The sequence below is a fragment of the Protopterus annectens genome, chromosome 2.part2, assembly GCF_019279795.1.
Source record: "Protopterus annectens isolate FY-2018-M chromosome 2.part2, PAN1.0, whole genome shotgun sequence".
Classification (NCBI taxonomy): domain Eukaryota; kingdom Metazoa; phylum Chordata; order Ceratodontiformes; family Protopteridae; genus Protopterus; species Protopterus annectens.
Window position 1 is genome coordinate 720,814,828 of NC_056730.1, and position 5,000 is coordinate 720,819,827.

The 5,000-nt window shown below is 35.8% G+C and overlaps 1 protein-coding gene across 1 annotated transcript in view; it reads left to right on the top strand.

Moving 5' to 3' along the window:
- The window catches only part of PCSK1 (proprotein convertase subtilisin/kexin type 1), a 583,826-nt gene that overhangs the window by 405,895 nt on the left and 172,931 nt on the right, over positions 1-5,000 (top strand). The window lies entirely within an intron of this gene.

Here is a 5,000-nt window from a genome sequence, read left to right on the forward strand (position 1 = left end):
TCATTAAACTGTTTGATTTCTATCATTTGGAGAGAAATAACCAAGCCCAAACACACACACACACACACACACACACACACACACACACACACACACACACACACACACACACACACACACACAAAAAGGAAAGTATGGTAAAGCAAACAAACCAGCCATTAATGAGCTTGTATGTGCACTGAAACTCTCCTACATCCTGTTTAATTCACTTCAGAGTCTTTAACTTCCCTTTTGTACCATCAACTTCCTTTTGGGTCTGTCACTACATCTAACAGGAGATATTACATCTATCATTCTGTCTTCACTCAGTCATTAAGATGCAGATCTGTTGTTCTCTTGATGTACTTGTTGGTGTCTAAATAGCATGTTGCTGTTTAGAAACATTAAAGTCTTTAAGCACTCAGAAATATGAGGGAAGTTGCGAAGCGAGCTTAAACAGTCTCAGAAATGAACCTGTCACAAAATGCAAGCGATCCACAAATGTTAAGACTCCACAGATTTATTGTTCCAGAAACAAACTTTGGATAAGCGCTTTCACTACAAATAGCTTCATCAGATCCTTTTCATAGTAACTAAAGCAGGACCTTACACATATATAGCAAATAAACCAATTAAAACAATTAAACAATTAACATCATTATGATTCAAGAAAAGTATTGTATTTAAAGTGATATGTTTAAAAAGCGCATAAATTTATCCTAGGCACTTTTAAAAATATTACATAGAATAATTTAACAAACTTGATAAAAGCTATACTTATAAAATATATGTATAGTAACTATACAAAAATATATATGCTAAAACAATTGTACTCAGTAGGTACAATGTATAGATATGCATGTCTAAGTATTACATATGTGCATATAGTCTTGTATGTATTATGCATGCAAACTTAGATATTACTATATTATATATAAGGCATGAAAGTCATTTCACATTCCTCCGCTGTCTTAATTTGGGTTTTATGGAGGCTATTTCATTGAGCCCAGACCCTTTATCAGCTCTTAACATAACTATCCATTCACTTTCCTTACTTTCTGTGAGGTTCCTGATATCTCCACCCCTATTACTGGGAGTCACAACCTCAAGAATTCTAAACAAAAAACTGTGTGATTCCCCAAATAATGTTATGTGCTTGGCCAATGCATTGTGGCTCGATCTTTTCCTGATGTGATATAAATGCTCACGTATCCTGTCTCTGAAGGTACGATTTGTCTTACCCACATAAAAAGACAGGCATACCTGGCATACTGCTAAATACACCACATTGATGCTCATACAATCAGCATCTGCATTGGTTCTAAATATAGTTTTTAAATCAGGGTGAAAAAAAGTTGTATTAGTGTCTATGAAAGAGCAGAAATTACAATGGCCACAAGGCTTGGTATGTCCATATCCCCTAGCTCCAATTTCAGATTTAGTGGAACATAATATTCTCTTCAAGTTCTTCTTATTCCTGAATAAAAAACGTGGCCTATCACCCACTATCTCTTTCAGGTCACTATCAACCTGCAGGATATCCCAATGTTTTGTGATAATCCCCCTTATTTCAAGATAATCCGAACACAAGGGTGTTGTAAATTTGACATATCTATCAAAGTTATTCTCTTTAGTTATCCCATTAATACTATGGGGTCCAAAATAAGGTGTAGCTATAGATGAACGTAATTCATTGGCTTCTGCCAAATGTACTATTATTTCATTTGTATGGTATCCTCTATCTATCAGCCTTCCCTTCAGGTCATCCATTTCTGACATAAAACCTTCATCAGTGGGATTCAACCTGGATGCTCTGATTGCGTGACCTTTCATAACATTCTTGAAAACAAAAGGTGGGTGCATACTCGATCTCAGGAGTAAAGAATTACTGTAACAAGCTTTGCGGTATACACCAGTATTTATAAAACCATTAGCTAGTCTCTCCACAAATATATCCAAAAATTCTATTTTATGAGTAGAAAATTGCATTGTGAATTTGAAGCAATTTGTCAAGTTATTCATTACAAGGAACATTGATTCTAGTTCATCTATACTCCCATTCCAAAGAATAAACAAATCATCGACAAAACGTCGATAAAAAACAACATGCTTTCTAAACAGGGTTTCAGAAAAGAGAACATGTTCTTCCCAATGGGCTAAAACCATATTGGCGTAGCTATTGGCACAAGGCGTGCCCATTGCTACGCCATCTAGTTGTCTATATGTGACATCCTTGAACATAAATAAATTATTCTCCAAAACAAGTTCTAAGAAATGAACTATAAGGTCTATGGATACTGTGGTATAATCACTGTGTTCTTTTAAATAATCAGTTATATAAGCAAGTCCTAGGTTGTTGGGAATAACCGTACATAATGATTGTACATCAAAGGTGGCAAACAAAAATGTATCAGTGCTGTCAAATTGCTTGATGTTCTCATATAACTCAACTAGAAACTGTTTTGAGTCTTTTAATACAAATTTCTTGTTATTCAATACCCTTCTTAGATATTTCTCCGTATAAATGGATAAATGCTCAGTAACCCACCCACGGCCTGAAACTATTGGTCTCATGGGTGGGTTATGAGCGTCCTTGTGTATTTTAGGTAGACCATTTATAATGGGAATCACAGGTATTTTAATGACTAGATAATCATATAGATCTTTATCTATTAGTCTGCTCTTATGGATATCAAGTAAAGTATCCTTGACGTATCTAATTATATCCTGTACTGCCTCTGTAGAAATGGGTTCATAATAGATGTCATTAAGCATGCACTCCATAGACGTCTTTTAACTCTCAGTGTCCATCACAACTACTCGACCACCCTTGTCGGCTGGTCTGATGGTGATGGTTGTATCATTCTGTAGTTTCATGAGACTAATTCTTTCCTTGTAAGTCAGATTGTCCTTCATTCTAGCCCCATTTTTGGTGTTACCATTACCATGATATTTATGTATCTCATCATCTGTTAATTTCGAGAATGCCTGTATGAGTGGGTATTGTATGGGTACAAAATCACTTAGGTTTTTAAAAGGAAACTCTCTTGTGTTATCTGTCCCATTATTCTCTCCTTTATGCAAATACTTCAACATTACATTCCTACAGAATATTTTTAAATCTATAACAGTGTCAGCCAGTCTACTCTTGCTCCTAGGTATAAAGTTAAGTCCTTTACTCAATAAATTAATATCATCTGAAGTCAGCATAACACTAGATAGATTATAAACTAATTTTTGCTGTTCCACATTTTCTTTAGAGTGTGATGGGGTTGTGGTTCCCCTGAGTATTTCCTCTTCTGCCTCCCCCTGCTCATGGACCGCCTTCTCTGTGGTCCCTTCTCTAATCGAATTGGGAGGGGAAAAGAAATATCAGTGTTATTCAATTTATCTGGGTGACCTTTCGTTGTTTTTGGTCTGACTATTGTCTCAGAGCCTTGTTTAGTTATGTCAGGTTTGCTTTTAATTATCTGTATCTCAGGATATAAATTACTATTGGATTCCATACAGGGATGCATCAAATGTATAACGTCAGTAGAATCTGTATTTAAACAAGCTGACTGAGCAGAATTGCTCTTACTGAGCTCATTCCCTATAGACTTATCAGGTACTGGACTCTGTCTAGCCTGATTCAAATGTAATTGCTCAGGATTCGATGCTAGAGTAACAACACTGTTATGCATACTATCATTGATTATATCATCACTAGAGGTAGTTAAAACCTCTTCAAATCTAGTGTTTCTATCAACCTGTCGTGGAACAGGTAGCCTTTCAACAACAGTTTCATTAACATTCTTAGTGTCAATATTCAACATATTTTGTTCATTTCTAGGCCACATGAAACGTGACCTAATTTAAAATCGTTAATGTCCCTGACAGCTTTGTGTCTCTTTTGTTGTAAAAGTTTACGCTCAAAGGCAGAAATGCCATCCAGAAGATTTTCAAAAAGAGGTTCAACAAGAGTAACAGGAAATTCCTTATAGATTATTCGTTGCACTCTATTTATGTTGGTAGTTAAAACAGCCTCTTCTGGTAAAAAGAAGTCTACGAGGAGCTGTAAATATTTACGGCTTACCTCTATATTAAGCTTTTGCCACTTCACAAGCAATTCAGGATATTCCCGTCCTTGACTGGGCATATTAAAGACTCGTAACCCACGAGGAATAATTTTCTTATCCAGACAGAACTGGAAATGAATTCTCTGTGCCTAAAGACGTTTCAATTTTAAAAAGTCCTTCTCCATCTCCTCAAACAGCTTATGCAGCCTCTCCATGTCATCAGTCGTATTAGTGACATCATCAATAGCAGACAAGCTCTCAAAATGTAGCCTGGCAAATTCAGAGTCCATGAGATATTGTTTAAACCTTTTCTGAAGCACGCTGTTCCCTTGGTCTTCACCTCTTGGGGTATAATCTAATTCTATGTCAGCCATAGCAAAAAGAAGTCTGTAATATAATGTAACTCGCTCCGGATAACAGTGGTAGAAAAAATTGAAATAACACAAGAAAAATACACCACCGTTGAATCTGGTAAATGCAACTGTCCCAATAAGTAATAAATAAAGCACTCAGAAATATGAGGGATGTTGCGAAGCGAGCTTAAACAGTCTCAGAAATGAACATGTCATAAAATGCAAGCGATCCACAAATGTTAAGACTCCACAGATTTAGAGCAGACTAATAGATAAAGATCTATATGATTATCTAGTCATTAAAATACCTTTGATTCCCATTATAAATGGTCTACCTAAAATACACAAGGACGCTCATAACCCACCCATGAGACCAATAGTTTCAGGCCGTGGGTGGGTTACTGAGCATTTATCCGTTTATACGGAGAAATATCTAAGAAGGGTATTGAACAACAATAAATTTGTATTAAAAGACTCAAAACAGTTTCTAGTTGAGTTATATGAGAACATCAAGCAATTTGACAGCACTGATACATTTTTGTTTGCCACCTTTGATGTACAATCATTATTTACTGTTATTCCCAACAACCTAGGACTTGCTTATATAACT